This window comes from Cricetulus griseus, chromosome 5, assembly GCF_003668045.3.
Source record: "Cricetulus griseus strain 17A/GY chromosome 5, alternate assembly CriGri-PICRH-1.0, whole genome shotgun sequence".
NCBI classification, from domain to species: domain Eukaryota; kingdom Metazoa; phylum Chordata; class Mammalia; order Rodentia; family Cricetidae; genus Cricetulus; species Cricetulus griseus.
In genome coordinates this window covers 8,058,139-8,078,449 of record NC_048598.1, presented here as the reverse complement: position 1 = coordinate 8,078,449, position 20,311 = coordinate 8,058,139, and the positions used below count along the sequence as shown (strand labels likewise).

General features: G+C 42.1%; 1 long non-coding RNA gene across 5 annotated transcripts in view; it reads left to right on the top strand.

Annotated features, from left to right (window-relative positions):
• LOC103162392 overlaps positions 1-20,311 on the top strand; it is a 45,946-nt gene that overhangs the window by 11,602 nt on the left and 14,033 nt on the right. The window contains exons 2-6 of one of the 5 annotated variants that reach the window (XR_003486048.2): positions 5,268-5,431; positions 7,231-7,316; positions 12,567-13,141; positions 16,496-16,547; positions 16,765-17,190. This is a non-coding gene — a long non-coding RNA (uncharacterized LOC103162392). Of the gene's footprint in view, positions 1-860; positions 990-5,267; positions 5,432-7,230; positions 7,317-7,976; positions 8,216-12,566; positions 13,142-16,495; positions 17,193-20,311 lie in introns of those variants that run through there. The other 4 variants (XR_004770078.1, XR_003486051.2, XR_003486050.2 and 1 more) reach the window with 4 other exon arrangements.

The following is a 20,311-nucleotide window of genomic DNA, read 5'->3' as shown; positions in this document are numbered from 1 at the left end:
TTTAAATTTGATACTTGATTTACTGTGCACGTGATTAAAAGGGGACAGATGTCTTCTCTTCACCAAAATATATTGAAGCAGTAAGCCTTGGATTTTTATTTTTTGAGGAAAGCGAAGCAATGTTTTCTGCTTTGGTGATACTATATAATGCCTGCTACTGAGCACTGCTGAGACGATCACGGAGTAACTTATCACAGTCAGACGTGTGGGGTTCCCACTACCAAGGCGGCCTTAGTGAGGGAGGGCACTAACCCTGGAGTTGTTCGGAAGCCCAGCTGGCGACACAGCAGCAATTATCATTATGGTTTGGAGGGGTCAAGCACCAGGGACTGCAAATTGCAGGGCACCTGGGAGTGCTCCTGCTGACGGGCACCATCGGTTCTCTCTGGGCTGCCTGCCTCAGAGCTGCATTCTGTAAACTCAGCCTAACGTTGAGGTCTATGGTGCTCCAGTGCTTACGGACCTACTTGGTGAGACAGTGTAGTGTTCTGAAGCCAGATGGGACCCCTGTGCCTTGGATTTGTAGAGCAAATCAGACCAGATCGCCGTGCATTAGCCCCAGCCCCACGTGCTTCCTTTCGGTTCCTTTTCTGAGGTTTCTAAAGTCCTGGGTCTTGTTTTCAATCCTCTCTGTTTCACTGTAACACTTCTGTCTCCTTTTGCTTTTAGTCTTTTAATGGCTTCTTGTGATGGAAGCGTTCTCACCTCTACTGGTCGCGTGTGTGCGTGCGTGCGTGCGTGCGTGCGTGTGTGTGTGTGTGTGTGTGTGTGTGTGTGTGTGTGTGTGTAATTCATCTGAGCATATACCTGTGGAAGCCAAGGTCACTGTCTGGTGTCTTCCATCTTTGTCTTTGAGACAGGGTCTCCTCCTGCACTTGGAACTCGCTGTCCTGGCTACCGGTTCTCCATCTCCTCCTGGGATCCGCAACAGGACTGTGGTACCCAGAAAGCTGATGTGAACCAACACCCCCAGGAAGAAGCTTTGCCTTGTAAGGCTGACTGACTGATTCTAGCTTCAGCGATTGTGGAGGGGTTGGGATGCTGCAGACCCAGAGCCTAATTATGGTTTATCTAGGACTGTCTTTACCTCCTTCAAATAGTTATTTATTGTCCACCTCCAAAAACATTAAAATATCATTATTAAAACATTATTTTACATGCTAAATTAATAACAACAGTAATAGTCACTGTCAACTGCTGGCAAAATTTTATTTACTTATTTACTAACTGCTTTTCTCTTTCTCTTTCTTTCTTGAGACATGCAGCCCTGGCTGGTTTCAAACTCCTTGTGTAACCCAGAATGACCTCAAACTCTATTCTGTTGAAGGGACCAGCTCCCCATTTCGGCAGCCATGACTGTAACACATGCTTGCCTTAACCTTGTCTTGGTCACTAGGAGGTCAGATGCCTGCCTTGTGGCAAGGAACCAATCAGAAGTTAGCTGGTGGTGCTATGCTTTACAGCTCTGGGTGTGCTTTACCGACAAGTGCACGACAATGACTCGAAGAGCATAGCAATTGCCCTGGGAGGGCCTATGGGCCATAACAACCAGTTGACCAATCAACACAGGGCAAAACCTCCAAGCCTGGAGGCACACCAATCCTGAGCCTGTGCGTACCCCTAGACACTCCCCTTACACTGCCCTATAAAATCTCTATGCACCCACTTTGAGCTGTCTTTCCTAGCTAACTGCCATGATGGGTGGATGAAAGACCGGAGCTAACATCGGGTTAGCTCATTAAACAACTTCAATAAAGCCTGGTGCAGTTTGCATCAAGCTTTCCACTCCGCCTGGTGATTGGGGTGACTGGGGTCCTGGGCTGAGATCCTGGGGGCCTGAGCTTCGGGGTGGGGGGTCTTACACTGTCTTTCTCTTCCTCACTTGCTGAGATTATGAGCATATGCCAAAACACCACACCCAACTAGCTGGCATTATTAAAACATCCCTAAATAATTGATTGGATAGCTAAATTAACCTCAGATAAAACCTGGTTGTTTATTTTTAATTTTCAAGTTATTGACGCTGTTATTAAATGGCAATTGCCAAATGATTGCAATAATTTGGGATGACTTTTCTAAGTGGATATTTCCCCAAAGGTTAGTTTCATAGCATATACATTATTGAGAAATAAACATTTTAATATTCAGATGAGGATTTTCAAGTAATATCTTCAAATATTTACGTATTTATTTAATGTGTATGAGTATTTTGCCTGCTGGTATGTATGGACACCATGTGTGTGCCTGATGCCTGAGACCAGAAGGGGATATCCCATTCCTTGAAACTGGAGTTAAAGCCAGTTACAGTCCACCATGCTGGGATGCTGGGAGCCAAGCTCATGTCCCACGAAAAGCAGCCAATACTCTTAAGTGCTGAGTCATCTCTCCAGCAATTGTTTGCTTTCTCAGTCTCTTAATGTTTCATTATTAACATTTCATTGTGGAAGTATTTACAAAGACTATTTGGCCTTTGATACTTTCAGTACTCGAATTTGGAGTCAGAAAAATGGGGTATTTTTTGCGCCTTGTGAATGGCTGATGTGAAGCCAGCTGTTAAAGTGCTGGGTTCAAGTTTAACCCACAGAAACAACTGGAATGATGGTGACATCTTTTGAATAAGAAAACATGGGGGAAATTTTCATGATTTTTTTTTTGGTCATTTTTAACTGTGATAAATAGTCTTTCGTTACCATGAACAAATGTCTAACAAAAAAGAAATGGTTGTTTATTTGGGCTCAGGGCCTCAGAGAGGTCAGTCCATCACGGAGAGTGGAGTGTCTCAGCTCATAACAACAGACCAAGAAGGAGAGGCCAAGAGAGACCAGAATCAACAAAGGATAATAAGGACCGTGCACAGTGACCCACTTCCTCCAATCTGGCTCTAGACCCCTAGGACTGTCCTTAGACAGCACAGCCCTCTGGGAACTGAAGAGGCTCAGGGTTAGGGCTGGGGTTAGGTGCCAGCCAGGCATTCAGATAATAAAGAAGCCTATATGACTGTTGTATATTCAAGCCACAGCAATAACTACCACTGTTCAGAGCCTAAGACACAATCAGAGCCAGCAAAGGAGCCTTTCAGTGCTGGAGGAAAACCTGTTTGTCTTCCAATTTTTCTGGTCCGGTGTCTCCACTCTATTATGCAAACTCCCTGTCAGTGTTCTTGCAAACTATGAAGACTTCTTCTCTTGCTTCAGGGTCTGAAATGTTGCATATGCATGCGTGGATAGTGTGACTGGGTGATTTTCTCAGTTTTTTTTTCCTGTGTATCCTGTGTCAGGGCAAACTGTGGAGTTGCTATTTCTCATTCAGTCTCACCATGCCCCACCCACCCACCCACCCCCCCCCCCCCCCCCCCCACCCACACCCACCCTCCCCACCCCCCCCTAAGCTCTTTCTCTGAGGCCTCCAGAGAGTCACCAGATAAGTAACTAGCTCATGGGAGTGACAGCCAGATCAAAATGAGTAACAGCAGCAAGGCGTAGCGGTAACACACATGGCCATCCTACCACTTAGGAGGCAGAGGCCGGAGGATAAGGAGTCGCAGGCCAGACTGACTCCATGAGACCCTGTTTCAAACAAACAAACAAACAATAAAAAAGATGACTTGAGTCAGCAACCTATGAGTCTCGTGCTTTTGAAGCCTAATAGATGTGGCTTATGGATTAGCTGGTGCTTTGGATTGGCCAAACCTGCATTTCTCTCTGGTGTGTTTGACACTCCAGAGCTAATTCTTAGCTGAGTATGGAGGTGCACACCCATCAGCCCAGCCCTTGGGAAGCTGATGCAGGAGAATCATGAGTCCAAGACCATCCCAGGCTATAGTGTAAGATCCTGCCTCAAGAAAAAAAAAAAAAGTTGAATTCTTGTAAAAAATGCCTGGCAATTTAGAGTAAGGTAGTATTTTTTTCTACTTCCCTCCCATTTTTTTTGTTACCATCCATTAATTGTACAAAATACTAGGCTTCCTTCTAGCCTTCTCATGCACTCATATTCATCCATCGTCACCTTCATGTGTCCTCCCGCCCTGTCCGGCGGCTCCCTTTCCTTTTCTCATAGTCCCATTTTTCTTTCATCTCCCCAACTATTTTAAAAATTAGATTAAATTTTAAATTTATTCTCAGTGCATGTGTACAGTGCTTTGCCTTCATATATGCGTGTTGACAACACGCATGCAGTGCCCTGGAGGTCAGAGTCGGGTGTGGGGTCCCCTGGAACTGAGAGACAGATGGTTGTGAGCTCTCTTGTGGTTGCCCAGAACTGAACCCAGATCTTCTGTAAGAGCAACAAGTGTTATTAACCACTGAGCCATCTCTCTACCCACCCACCTTCACTCTTAAAACTGCATTTCACATAAGAGGAAAGGCGTGCGTTAGTCTTTCGGAGTCTGTCATATTTCACTTAAGACTGTGGTCTCAGTTTCCATTCACATGAAATAATGCCATCCTTTATGGCTACATTAAATCTCACTGTGTATATACTCCTGTTTCCTTTATCCAGTCGTCTGAACTTGGTCATTGTAGTAGTGCTGCAATGCACCTGAGTATGCAAAGGCCACAAGATGCAATTTTCACCTTTCCTGCGTGGCACACATTTTTCTTATTTTGGTGGCACTGGTGATATGCACAGGGTCTTGCACAGGCTAAGCAAGCACCGAATCTCTGAGTTACATGCCTAGTCCTTAATTTTTGTTTATTTGTTATTTATTTATTTATTTATTTATTTATTTATTAGACCGAGTCTAAGCTGGCTTCAAACTCTTGACCCTCCTGGCTCTGCTTCTGAGTGCTGGGATTACAGGCATGTGCCACCACACCTGGCTAAGGTATAGGCCAGAACACATCTCTAAGCTAACATTTTGTGATTGATTGGTTTATAAAGAATAACTACTAAAACATACCTGAGTACCCAGGACCCATCTATACCCACACTACTCCCTAATTCATTAGCTTGGAGTTAGTGTTATTTTCCCAAGAAACCATTGCTTCCTAGACAATATAGGAGCGCAGCTTTTAAAACATTTTTCGAATGGATTGCAAATGCTCTTGAAGCCTTCTTCTTGCCCAGTATAATCATAGCTAGAGATGTTTTCCAACAGGCATGCCATTCAGCTTTCTTGTCTTTAGTTTGTGGCATCTTTTTCCTTATGTGCTCTTTCTTCCCTTTGATTGGAACACACTGCTTCAGTGGGCAAGGGTGAGCCTTCCTAGGGTCCTAATCAACACTTGGCTGAAAATATATACAGACACTTTTCATGTTTTATCTAACAGGGAAAGACTCAAGGAATTTGAAAAAATGAAGCATTCTTTGAAGTTTGTTGTCAACCCTTGTCCACTTTGCAAGGAACACCCTTCCTGATAACTGAAAGGAGCAGAGATTTCTCTGACATGTTTTCCACCCAGCCCTCTTCACGGGGATTCTTTTCATTGCTTTGGTAAGTCAATCACGATAACAGGTACCAGTTATTCTGTGTCTGCCTTGGGCTAAATAGAGCAGGTGACAGAAACCCCTTCAGGTTGTCAGGTATTGATGTAAAATACCCACAGACCTCATGGCTTATCATCTTCATCGAGCCAACTAACGCTTTTCCCATGTCGTTACATGTTGGTAAATTAAAGGAACCTTCTAGACAGTTCAGTCAACAGTTTACTGAAATGTACCTCATTAGTGAGGTTCAGCTGTCATAGGAGTGTAATTTAATCCTATTGAATTATCACTCAAAAATGCCTAAGTGCCTGGTTTTTATATACCGGATAGAGGGTTTGCTACCAACTCTGTCACATCTCCAGCTGATGAGAAAGGAAAGAAGCAAAAAATATGCAGGGCCTGTGCGTCCCCAGCTGTGCCCCTCAATCAGAGCACTTATGGCAACTCCTGAACAGAATATTACATTTCACCACAGATCAAACACAACCCTGCCGATCATTTTCTTCCCAGATCTAAGATGTGAAAGTGTGTGTGGGGGGGTACTTGCTGCTCCATCTTCTCTTTCCTCCATTTACAAGAAAAAAAGAAAAGAAAAGGAAAGAAACACCTCTTTGGTACAAAGCCAATTTGAACAAGAAGTTCAGTTTCTCAAACGTTGATGGAACTCTTTGTTGTAGGGTATTTGTGAACTGCGTTATGTAGAGCTGTGCTTTGTAAATGGCAAAACTTGCACGTGAGATTATTTCCTGATAGCTGTGGCCTTGCAGTGACTTCCACAGTATTTGGAGGTGAGCCGTGTCTGGGAAGGAGAGGAACTTCGGCAGACTGTTGAGTAGAGACATTTCTGCTTCATGCCTCTAATTCCTAGGGCATATTGTAACTGTCTCCCTATTCAAGCAGATAATTATGATGATATTGTCAAAGTGTGAGTTTTGACATGTTAATGTCAGCTCAATAAGAAAATGGAGTGATTTTTATATTATCAAATCAGCCAAAAAGGATATATCTAAGTCTTAAAACAAAATTAATTATTAGTTCAGTGGTTAAGAGCACTTGGTGCTATAAAAGAGGACCGGGGTTCTTTTCCCAACACCTGGGTCAGGTGGCTCACAACTGCCTCTAACTCCAACTCTCTTCTGGCTTCCTTTTTTAGAAACTTTATTTTATAAGTATTTGTGTTCTGCCTGCATATATCTGCATCTCAGACATGAGTTACAGAAAGTTGTGAGCTGCCATGTGGGTGTTAGGAATTGAACCTGGGTTCTCTGGAAGAGTAGTCAGTACTCTTAACCATTGAGTTATCTCTTCAGCACCACCCCCCCCCAGGCTTCAATGTATAAATACCCCCATGTACATACACAGAATTAAAAAGAAAATAAGTTTTAGAAAACTTATTCTCAGGAGCTGGAGAGATGTTTCAGTGGTTAAAAGCACTTGCTGCTCTTGCAGAGAGGACCTGAGTTCAGTTCCCAGCACCCACATGGTAGTTCACAAGAGGCTACAACTCAGGTATCTGGTGGCCTCTTGTGTTCTCTGTATGCACTGCATACACTTTGTACACACATGCAGACAGAACATTAATACTTATGAAATAAAAACAAATACATCTAAAAATGAAAATACAGTAAATGAATTATTCTGACATGATAGACGAGTTTCTGGTGATCAGCCATAATCACAAGAGCCAATATTTCACGTGTGCCTAATATATATGTCATTATTATATATTGACATATATAATATGTCAATATATATGTGTGTGGCATATTTTACAATAGTAAATTTTCTTTTTTCATGTCTATCAAGAAATCTAAGACTTGGCTGTATCTTGATCAACATTTTTGTGGATGAAAAAGCTGAAACTTCATTCAAGATGATCCAGCTGACAAAAGGTAAGAGCAGTACTCTAACCCACATAGCCCTCCTGGCCGGCCACTCTGGTAACAGATATGGTAGTGAGATATCCACCTGGCCCGCACCGCACCCATCACTACAAGTGCAGGCAGGGTGGATATCTCACTCCAGGCTATGAAGTCACAGGGTCAGAAACAGGTCCAGGTCATGGCTGGGTTTGAAATGAGTGCCAGCCACCAGTATTGCTGCTGTCATGTTCTCCTCCACTGTCACGGCAGATTAACTGGTGCTGGATAGGCATGTTAGTATCTTGTGGCGCACGCAGGTCGAGTGATAATGGATAGGGCCCTATAGCATCTGGAGGCCTGGCTGATGTCCCTGTGACGGCGTGCATGCGTATCTGACCTTACTGCCTGCTGAGCTTTTATGAACACAAGGACTGTAAATTACTCGGCTGCTCTCTCTTAGCTCTCTTACTTCCCTCCACTCACCCTCAGTGCACCTGTCAGGCTCCACTAAAGATACACTAAATTTTAAACTGGCTCTGCATAATAGGAGGATAAAAATGGGCAATGGAGCTTCATGGTCCCATTCAGATGTCAGATGGCAGCCGGGCTGACCCGAGAAATGAAAACGAATCAACCTGGGTGCAAAAACTTGGAAAGCACACCTGTTTGTATTGTTCATTATTCCTGTAGAAAAAAAAAAGGAAACACAATCAGAAGCATATGCGATGTTCTTTGTGTCCTCCAATGCCATGAAGCCTGTAGTGGACTTGGAGTGGTGGCCACGTCTTAGGGCGTGGCTTCAGATGTGTCCTTATAAGGAAGAGGAGGGGCTGGCTCGCTGTCTCTTGGGTTGTGGTCAGAGCATCCTGAAGGGCAGAGGCTGCATCACCAGGAGCAGGAAGACTGAGACGGTTATTTACCATCATTGTGTGAGTGCTCCCCAAATAAATACCTGTTAATTCTTTATCTGGGTATTTGTGGACTCCTTTAAACCCACATTTACTAAGCCACACCCTAAGGTGTGGCCACACTCCCTGTCTACCCGCAATACTAGATGCCACTACAGAAACCCAACAAGCAGCTCCCAGGTTGCTCTGCATGTAGAACTCTTTTTGTGACATCTTTTTATTTACAGAATTATTTGCTTTTTATGTATCTGTGTATGTGCACCACTTGAGTGCAGGGCCCACAGAAGACAGAAGGGGTGTCATCAGATCCCCTGGAGCTGGGGCTAAGTTCTAAGTTGCTCAATATGGGTTCTGGGACCAGAGCTCAGGTCCTCTGGAGGAACAGTGACTACTTTTATCCACTGAGCCGTCATTTCTCAGCCACACAGCATTTATTTTCTATGAGAGATACAAACACTCCCATGTTGTCTACACAGACTCTGGCTCGCTCACACATTCTTATGACTATGTCCTCAGCTGAGAGCATTAAGCCTGATTAGGAACACATTGCAGTTGGAATTTATCTATAATTAACACTATATCTTAGAGTAGATCTAAGTTCCTTAGCCATTGGGAGGATCTTGGGATAACTATTATTAAAGGTTTTTGTCTTGAGACCCTTATAGTCCATGAATACTCTATAGCATTACACCTCTGGTAGATATGAAATGAATTCAAGCAAAACCTTAATTATAAATAAAGGAAATTATTTTGGTGGCTCAATCATCACACAGATTCATACCATACAGACTGGCCTAAAAATTCCTTGGCAAATATTGAATTTTATAGCATGCTCTCAAAATGTGAGTATGCGAGATAACTTTTAAATGGGTGCTAGAAATTACATCTGAGATGGAAGACCAGACTAGCCTTCAAGCCAGCAAGTATTTGTTGACTACCTATGATGTGTTGGACACTCTTCTGGGTACTGGTGACATAACTGTGCCCAAGACTCTGTCCTTAAAACTTAAATAAGTTCACAGTTTTCAACAGGAATAATTTGGGAGGAATGGCAGTTTGCTTCCTTTATACATTGATAAATATATAGTATTTTCTGATACAATTCATAATATGATTCATGCTAAAGAATTAACTTGGAAAGTGAAAGATACATGTATTCTTTTTATTACTTTCTGGGAAGAACAAATGTGAAGCCTGCAGACCGCAAAGCCCTAGTGACAGGCGGTTCCAGTTGAGATGGTTTTCCAGTCCACTCTCTAGCCTCTTTGCTTACACGATGTCACTTTTGGTTGTCTTGTAAATAACAAATAGTTTCGTGTAGCTACTTATTTATGTGGTGCATTCAAATTTTAATATTCTGTTTTACAACAAACAGGACTTAAGGAGAGTGAGAGAAATAAAGAAAAAAAAAACAAGCAGTAAAGGCAAGCAGCCCTACCTGTGGTCATTAGTGGGAGATCCAGTTGTCCTCACATTATAGGGAATTAGTCACTTTTCAGAAGGAGCTTTTAATTGCTTAATCTAAGTAATGTGGGCAATGGCATACATGTTTTATTTTAGGACCTATCTAGCCCACTCGGAGAATGTAATGGACCTAATTTTCATTTAGTATAGGTCTGTGCAGTTCCTAAAACATCTAAATGGCTATTAATTTAATCAGGTAATTTAACTATAGCTCTAGAAAAGGCCACCAGCTAGTCGTCACACAATGATTAGGAGGATGACATTTCTATCCCATGATGCCAGAGGCAGACTTTGATACATCATTTTCTTTTTGAAGGTTAAACTCAGATAACCTGCCTTTGGCATTTAATTAGCTACATATTAAACACTCTTTTAATAATAAAATGATTAAAATTTTTATTGCTTCCCAAATGAGTCCCCTTTAGACAGATTTAATGGCTTTGTTAGATCACCGTAGTTTGTGAACCAAACCTCACTCAAGCCAGTGTGTGGTAATGATATGGTTTATAGCTTGCAAAATGTGTATTTCATTCAAACGGTGGCCATAATCATTTTGGATAAAACTGATAATGCTTTCTTCTGTGTTTTTAAGTCTGACTGTTAAATGTCATCGGAAAATAGCTGGAAACACATTGATTCAAATTTCCCAGATATGGCCACATTCAGGACTAATAAAGAGGTGATGAAGTTGTTTAATGTACTGAATCACATATGTTAATTGTTTACTCTTTGAAAAATTGTTTCTCGCATTAAAGAGAAAAATCCTAAAACCGTTCTAGAGGACTGACTGATGAAGAGGTGGGAGTGATCCGCAAAGCCTCACCCGCAGCCTCAGCTCTCATTAACTCTTTGGTGAAAATGATCACCAAGAGACTGATGGTCGCTCAGCCTTAGTAGGATTTGATTTGGGAAGGAGAGAGGGTCAGTAAAATGCTGTAGAGTAGGATTAAAGAGACAGAAGTCTCTCCTTAAGGACAAGGAGTAGATACTGCCTGAGTGTCTGCAAAGCGTCATTTTACTTTTACATTTAAACAACTTAGTTTTCATTCGATTTTGAACTTACCGATTAGATATGTACAGATTTTATAGTTTGCTTGTTAAAGGACTCCAGAGGCCCCTGCGTGAGGCCTGGCCCTCAGCGTGAGAGGAGTGGACCTAGGACTGGACCCTAGGTCACTGAACCCACACTTGAAGGGGACAACGGGAGCCTGTCCTCTTCACTACCTTGGTCTGAGCTGAACGGTCTTCAAGCTCTTCAGCCGTCCTGCCATGCCTTGCCACAGTGTCCGATGATGGACTCAAACTTCTAAAACTTCAGGACAGCCTGGTCTCTTAGTGAGTTATCTCCTGTGCTTGTTCTAGTCATGGGAAGTGAGTTAACACAAAATGCTCAGTTCACGGAGACTGAACAAAAATGCACACGACACAACCACCACCTATCCAAGCCGCAGAACTTCAGTGGGCCTGAGACTGCTGTAGCCTTCTTATTGACTTGCTATTACTGCTGCCCAGTTGCTCTGGTTTCTCTCACCCTCATAGCCTTGCTTGTTTTTAGACCCTATGTAGACTGTCAGTGGGCATGCTACTATTTTTGTTTCGTTTGTTTTGGGGATTTTTTTGTTTGTTTTGTTTTCTTTTCTTTTGTTTTTCAAGACAGGGTTTCTCTGTGGCTTTGGAGGCTGTCCTGGAACTAGCTCTTGTAGACCAGGCTGGTCTAGAACTCACAGAGATCTGCCTGCCTCCTGAGTGCTGGGATTAAAGGCGTGCCACCACAGCCCGACTGGCATGCTACCTTTGACTATCACATTTTTTTTTTATTTAAGAAAAAATTTAGAGCATCCTTTGTTCCTAGTTACTGATGTGCACAATTCCATTGTGTGAGCATATCACAGTTGCTTAACCTACTCTTGATGGATATCCAGGCTGCCCCACTGGTTTTTTGTTACTGAAAATGCTGTGGCTAGTCTCTGATAGTTCTTATTTTGAACATACATTTTCTTTACTGTTGAGGGCATAGGAGTGGGATTATTGGGCCATTATAAGACATAGAGGCTTAAATTCTGGAGAAATGGTGGGTGTGTTCTGCTTTGATGTAACTGTCAAGAAGTCTGTCTCTACCCCTCTTAGCTTGCAGAAGCAAAAGAAACTGCCCGATTTGCAGTCAGGGGTGCAAAAATGTTTAGAACTTTAATGGTTACTTTCTTTCACCTTCGTCCATAGCGTTGTTTTCTCATTCTAGGTTTCAGGAAGAGGGTCCCCCTTCATTCTAGGTCACCAGATCCTGTTTTAGCCTCCGGCTCCCATCTGGTTTGAGGTAGCTTCTTTACGGCTTGCATTTCCTTCTCAGTGAGCAAAGGGGACATTAGTCTGCACGATGATGGTACCCGGTCACTGGTGCAATCTAGCAACTGAAATACGAATACTCAGAATTAAGGCTTCATACAAAAAAAGCGCAAACTATCTCATTAGTTAGTTTCATGTGGATTGTTCATAGGATGATGCTATTTTCAGTGTGTGTGTTAAAATATGGTAAAGTAAATCTTCATCTGTTTTTAGTTGCAAAAACAAACTATTATATTTATTTATTCATTTCAAAAGGGGACAGCGCATTGCTATAGCAGGGGTGTGGAGGTCCAAGGACAACGGACGTTCTCTGCTTTTACCATGTGCATCCTGGGGATTGAACTTGGGTTTCTGGACTTGGTGACAAGCACATTAGCCACCAAGCCATCTTGCTGCTTATGTCTTACACACACACACACACACACACACACACACACACACACAGCTCTTAGAAAAGAAAACAACATATGTACATCCCATTTTATTTCTGTCTGCCACCCTGATGTATGTTTTCCTCCTGTACAAAATGTTAAGCAATAATCAATACGTTCCATTGTTTTCACAGTTAGGAACAAGCAACCCACAACAGACTTTTGAGGAATGACAGAACGACCAGAGAAGACATTTTGAGCTGAGCTGTACTGACTGTACATAGCAAACTCTGCTGAGAGTATTGGAGCTCTGTCCCTGCTAATGTTCTAGAGTTTGGGAAGGCACAATCAAGAAGGCTTGAGAATAAATGCAGTGACGGACCCTCGGGTCCTTCCAGAACAGATCCTCTTGTTTCTCATCCTGATTAGTCCTTGACATTTGTACTCATGCAAATGCCAGTGAGAAGACAAGGTTGAAGTCGGAGAAAGTTTCACCCAGTCTGAGGCCACCCAGGCCTCAGGATGTTTGTCCACATGGAACGTATCTTCCCTCAAACGAATAAACAGCAAAGGCTTTCTAGTTAAACCACTGAGCAATTCAAATTAAGTGGTGAACCAGAGACATCTGTGTTGGGTATAGCGATCCTATCAGAGACTCACCACATTAAATAAAATTAAAAAATGGGCATTCTTGCTGGGAAAAGCAGAGCTGATTCTCTGACTTCCAGAAAGATTTCCATGAAGAGTACTGGGCACCTGAACCTCACTGGTAAGTTGTAAAACTGAGTCTATGGAGGGTTTACAGTTAGTGGTCCCCATGCTTGTATTCTGCATCTGTGGACTCAACCAAACACAGATCAAGGATATTCAGAAAAAAATTATATAGACTTTCACATTCAAAGCATGCTGTGTGTTTCATAACACCATGCAACTCAATGCTATCGGAAAATACTAATGAACAAGCCATTTGGTTAATGTAAACCAAGCTAGCTGATGTGTTTGAACAGTTGTTCTGCACTGTGTAGCTGTCTGTGATGGGAAACTTCTGACCCCTGTTGAGGTTCCAAGAAGTATGATTTACTTTTATTTATTAAAACAATTATTTTTGTGTGAGTACACACATGCTGTTTGTAATGATGGCTGCATGGAGGTCAGGGGGAGTTTTGCAGACGTCCATTTTCTTCTTCCATGTGGGCTCCGGGGACTGAACTCAGGTCTCCAGACTCGATGGCAAATGCCTTTACTCCCTAAGCCATCTCACTGGCCCACGATTATTTCTTTCCTAAGAAATTCTCATAAATATGACAGCTGGTTTTTGAACTGCGATGTCGTTTGTAAACCTTGTTCTGCTGGCAGCATATATGCGTAGACAATCATCTGAGATTTGGGTGATTTCTTCCGTTAAAAAAGGTCAGTGCAGCAAGGCAAAGAGTAGAGATGCTGGAGACAGAGAAAACTCTCCTGTCTACTGGGAGTGACCCTGACACTCACTGTGCAGGCTCTTCAACAGACCAAGCCGTCATTTTCTTGGCTGGGATCAAGTTGTTTCAGTGAACCAGCATTCTCCCTGCCCAGCTCTACTTCCCTCCCAGGTGTAAATCATACTGAGAGACTGTTTTCCTGTAGATCCTTAGGATGGAAAACAGAAAAGACTTTTCCTCGCATTTTTGCAGCATCCCTGCCAGGGAGATGTGAGGACCATTCCTGCAGTGATGCTAAAGTCCTCCTCCAGTCAGCCTCAGCCATTCACAGGCAGGGATGTGGGCTCTGGGAAGGTGTGAGTCACATGTGCATTTCATGACTGGGTCTATATTTTTAAATCCCAATGTGGCATCGATAAATTGGATATGCCTACTACATTTTTATGTTTTTATTTTTACTTTTTAAATTCATTTTACACACCAATCACAGTTCTCCCTCCCTGCCCCATCTACTCCTCAGAAAGGGTGAGGACTCCCATGGGGAGTCAACAAAGCCTGGCACATCTAGTTGAGGCAGGAACAACACCACCCCACCACCACACATCAATTTAACAAAAGTGGCTGGAGAGAAAGATGCCATGAGACAGAGCTCAGGTGGAGGGGTTTCTTATTAGGGAAAGGGATCATAAAAAGTGGAAAGGGGAGGAGGGGAGACCAGCCTCCTCCTGGGACAGGAGCAGCAGGGTCGGGGGAGACAGACTGAGGGAGAGGCAGAGAGGAGGATGGGAGGTGGACAGGGCCCTTTGAAAAGGGAACGTAGTGAATGTGCACAGGTGGTGCTCTTAGTGGCTGCAGCTGAGGGTGTATCCTGTCAGAACCCCAAGGACAGGCCAGTGCAGATGCCTGAACACTAATAATCTCTCCATATGGAATAGGTTTCGAAACACCAGCTCATGCACTAGGCATAGATCCTGGTTGCCTATTACATTTAACATGAAATATTTTTTCTGTTAAAGTCTGGTGGTTGATTTGATTTGCATATGGCTTAGAATTTTAAATAAACAAAATTAGAGCAACTATTAAATGTGAACATTGGAATTTCTTAGGTATATTGTAATTATATCCAGGTAATGGAACATGCTATCCCCATGAATAATGCAGTCTTGGTAATTTGTTTATAGACATACAAAGATGTTCTTAATGTGCTTTTAAATAAATAAATAAACGAACAAATAAATCAGACAGTTTACAAGACAGCATTAATAATATGTCCCAGTCTTTGCAAAAATATCTGAATGCCCAGGCACCCGAATATTGATGATTATTAATTTAAGGTGGTAAGAAATTTTCTTGTGTATTTGCTTATGTTTTTCTAGTTTATGAAATTAAAATGTATAATCTATGGAAATATGTTGAACAAGATTGCAGTACACAAGTACAATCATTGCTACAAAAATTACAGACCCTTTCAATAGTAATTGCAACTTTTGTCTACAACTTCTGATGTGCTCTTTGACTAACGAGTTTTTCATAATTAGTATTGCTCTACCCATTTCATTGATGAGGGATCTGAATTCAGAGATTTCAAATGACTGACCGGAACTCCACAGAGCTGGTAAATAGCAGAGCCAGGCTTCAAGCATGAGTCTCGTTGTGCAGTTACAAACTGCCTTTGCAAGGCCAGAACCATAGAAATCTGATGCATTTTCTACAGCCTGAGCTGACAGAGTAAAGATCTCTGGTGTGGGATTGGGTGTTAGGCTGGGTTTTCTCACTCCAAAGCCCAAGCTTTTCCTATTACACTCCTATTACACTGTTTTCACGTTTGGTATTGTGTTGGAAAAGACGTGGTCAAGTATAGAGTCAACATGGGAGAGTAACAATGTGGTGTGGGAGCAATGGGTCACGTGGTTGTTCAGGGACCATTAATGTATGAGAAATCTGTCAGTTTGGGCTGCTGCAGTAAAAATACCATAGGTGGGGTAGCTTGTTTCCTTCCTTCCTTCTGTCCTCCCTTCCTTTCTCCCCTTCCTTCCTTCCTTCCTTCCATTCGGTATTATCCTCTTTAGTGTCTTTTTCTTTTTACCCCTTTTATTGAAAATAGATTTTTTCTCACATTTCTCAGTTTCCCTTCCCTCTCCTCTCCCCAGCTCCTCCCTACCTTAGCTCCCACCTGGATCCACTCTCCTTCTGTCTCTCATTTGAAAACAAACAGGCATCCATGGAATATTAATATAATATAAAAAGATAAAACAAAAACTAACACATCAGAATTAGACCAAAAAAAAAAAAAAAAAAAAAAAAACAGAAGAAAAAGAGCCCAGGAGAAGGCACAAGAAACAGAGACCCACTGATTGGTACACTCACAAATCCCATAAAAAAAAAAAAAAACACTAAACTACTAAGGATCTGTAGGGTAAAAAGAGAGAAGAAAACTATATATTAATAAAATAAAAATAAGATAATTTAAAAATCAGAGCCCTGACATGACATTATGAGACAAGAACCTTCCAAAGATGCCCTTGAGTTCATTTTTGGTTGTCCATCTACTGCTGGGCATGGAGCCTATCCTTAAGATAGGCTTGTTTGTTTATCCAGTAGAACTTCCTTGAAGGAAACTAAATTTTCATTTACAACTGGTTATATATTGGAGATTTCTTAAGGTTTTGGGACAGGGGAACATGTTCTATTTTCAACTCTAGGATCTCAACTGGTCCAGACCCATGCAGGTCCTGTGCTGCTGCTTCAGTCTCTGTGAGTTCATACCTATATTGATCATGTTGATTTAGAGACCCTTGGTTTCTTGGTGTCCTCCTCTCCTCTGGCTCTTACACTCTTTCCTTCTCCTCTTCCTGGGGTCCCTGAGTCCTGAAGGGAGGGATTTGATGGAGACAGCCCATTTAGATCCCAGTGTTGTAAGGTCTCTCATTCTCTGCACATTATCGGGGTGCATTTTTTCTATCTGTTCCAGGAAGAAGCTGTCTTATTTAAGGCCTCGATTGCTGTGAAGAGACTCCATGTCCATGACATTTAATTGGGGTGGCTTAGTGTTTCAGAGGTTTTGTCTAATATCATCATGGTGGAACATGGCGGCATGCAGGCAGACATGATGCTGGAGAAGGAACTGAGATTTCTACCTCTTGTTCTGCAGGCAGGATAGGTAGTCTGTGTGCTGGCCATAGCTTAGCATAGGAGGCCTCAAAGCCTATCCTCTCAGAGACTCACTTCCTCCAACAAGGCCACATCTCCTAATAGTGCCACTCCCTATCAAACACCTGAGTACCTATTCAAACCACCACAGAAGCTTCTCCGATGATGGTCGAGCAACGTTTTATGGCACTGATTCATGAGTATAACAAAATGTCATTGGAATTCATCTTATTGCTACTTTTTTTCATTGTGTTTTATTTTTTAGAATAAAAATTCTAAAATTTATTTTAGCAGTATTTTACCCTGTGTGCCTGAGCTATCTAATTCCAGTTTTTTGGTCACCCAAAGGGTGTCAGGTGTGGTGTCTCTCTTGGGGAATGAGCCTTAAGTCAAATCAAATGTCAATTGATTATTTCTATAAACTTTGTGCCACAGCTGTGCACTAGCTCATCTTTCAGGCAGGATACCATTGCAGAGCAAAGGATTAGTGGCTCTGTTGGTATTTGCATTCTCCTTTGGTAACATACAGAGTACCTGGCTTTACCAAGACACTAGCACATAGGTGCAAAGGCTCTATGTAGGAGCCAGCTTGACATCTCCATATGGTTGTATGGGTGTTGTCCTTAGTAATGGAGCTGTCAGTTTGTGGAGAGCAACCTATAATCTTGGCAACAGCCTAGGTTGTTTGGGGGTTCCCATGGGCCCATTTTGGCCAACAACTCACCCAATCTCAGTACTGAAAACTTCATTTGGTGACAAGAAATGGCCGCTTGGAGCTCTGTCTCCTCCATTATTTAGGCAATTTCATTCATACCACTTTCATATATGAAAATATTTTAGGAAACTTCTCTATTAGGTTTCCATACTCCCCTCAAATGACCCCGAGTTCTAGCTGTCTTTCCTCTTGTTCCTCGTCTTGTCCCCCTAAACCCTTCCTCTTCCCAATTGTTCCTCTTGTTCCGGCTCCTTCCCCCTCTTATGGTACTTGAACCTAAACATCTGAGAGCAAGGGGCCAGCATGGTCAGGTTCTTAGCAAAAGCCTTCTTCCTGGATTGCCGATCACTATATTTTCTTAGTGTTCTTACTTAGCAGAGAGGAGAGGGAGTAAAGGAGAAGATGGTGAGGGGAGGCAGGAGGGGGTGAAGACAAAGGAGAAGGAGGGGGAGGGGAGGGGAGAGAGAGGGACCTCCTCTAGTTCTTCATGCAAGGCCTCTAATCTCACTGGCAAGGTCTTTCTTCATCTTCACACTCTGACTGCTTCCCAAACCCTGCAGCTTCCAATACCAACTCATCAGAGATTAGAGGTTCATCATACACATTTTGAGAAGACCCAGATGTTTAGTCCATAACACAATCTAATGAGGGTTTCAGGAGAAAAGTAATAAAAATGATTAAGGAGATGAGACAATTATTATAGAAGAGGAATGTGACTTTTTTTCCACTGATAAGAAGCATGAAGACATGACTAAGATGGATAAATCCTTAATGCATCCCCATTGTTCATGTGGAAAATGGGGTAGAAACCATTAACATCATATGGCTTCTATAAGGATTAAATGAAGAATCCATGCAGAATCCTTAGCCCATGCCTTATATTGAGTAAGGGCTCAACTGGCAGTGATAATGATCATTGCGGATAATTTAGTTGTTAGTGTCTATGTTGGTGGCTGGTTACATGAGTGGAGAGGTCATAAGTTAGATAAGTACAACAATTTCAGTCTTTATGATTTTACAGTTGTGAAACTGACAAGATAAACTATATAATTTATTACGAGGGAAATATAGCACATTCCCCGTGCTGAAAAGCTTCATCAAAATAGAGCTATTTCTATAAGGGGATGGTAGATAATGGTACTCGGGTTTGCCCAGGAGGAACAGAATGAGACTAACAATAGTTCTTGCTGTTGTTGACTGGAGTTCTGCTGTGGTCCAGCAACTGTGTGTGTGTATCATCTTGTTTTCATTTCTTAAAAGTCTTTTGGAATATGCTGTCATTTGTAGTTTACCGGAGCTTGGATAGTTCTATGACTGACACACAGATAGCATGGGAAAAGACCCAGAATTCTACTTTTCTACTGATCAGGTTAGTTATTGACATATGGTCTACTTAAAATAAGACTCCTACAATAATGACCAATATTAATTCCTCATATGTTTATGAAAATGATAAGGCAATTAATGAGGTCCCATTTTGTCACTTTGTCAATGAAAACTTCCAATGTATATTTTCAACTGAAAAGCTACATAGCATTTTACTTTAGTTGTTGTTATTATTATTGTTTGTGTGTGCATGGTATTCATGGGGGGGAGTATATGTCATAGTGCATTGTGTAGAGGTCAGAGGATAGGTCATGGGACAAGTTATCTCTTCCCACCTTTACCTGGGTTCCAGGGATTGAACTCAGGTTTCCAGGCTTTTACAGCAAGTGCCTCTACCCACTAAGTCATCTTCTGGGCCTCTGCATTTTACCTTTTGATGTTTGTGTTCGTTACTTTTCTCATTACTGTGATAAAATACCAGACACAGAAGTTTAATGAAGGAAGAGTTTGTTTTGGCTCATGTTTTAGAGTACAGACCATCATGTCACAGAAGGTATGATGGCGGGTGTTTGAGGTCACATCTCATCACATATGTCCCCAGGAAGCAGAGAAAGATGAGTTAGTGTTCATTTGACTTCCTCCTACTTTTCTTTATAGAGACTAGAAGGCAAATATTATTTAAGTCTCCTCTGGGGAGGAATCTTGCAACACCTAGAGTCTACAGCACTGGTTTGAGCTCGTCATCATTTGAGTTCTACTGGAGACATCAGTATTTTTGAATCAGAACAATTGCTCCATTATAAATTATACGCAGCCATATATTCATACTGTATTCAACAATACTTATCAAGCTTCCGTGTCTTTTTGACAATCTACAAAATGAAACCAAAAAAAAAACCTATTGAAAGTAAACAAACACTCATACACTCATTGTCTTGTAACTTTTGCTCAGCTGCCACTGCAATGTTTTTTTTGTTTTTTGTTGTTTTTCTGATTGTACAGTGGCACTAACCACTATTGCTAGGCTGAACTTAACAAGAATCACTGAAGCAGCTCTTGGGTGTGGTAGACCTTTGGTTACAGGCACCAGCTACTGATCTGCCTTTGGTTTAACAATCTTTGCCAATGCAGCGCTGATCAGAATAATGTTTTGTGTGAGCCCTGTGGCCCAGGCATGACACTAAATGTTTTGTTTACTACTTCTGTTAACACTCTCAATAACATTACAAGCCAAGTACTGTTGTCATCATCAATATCAAGATAGAAAGTGTGACTATCAAAGGATTACATGGTTTGCCTGAGATTCACCAAGAAAATTGAAAAGCTG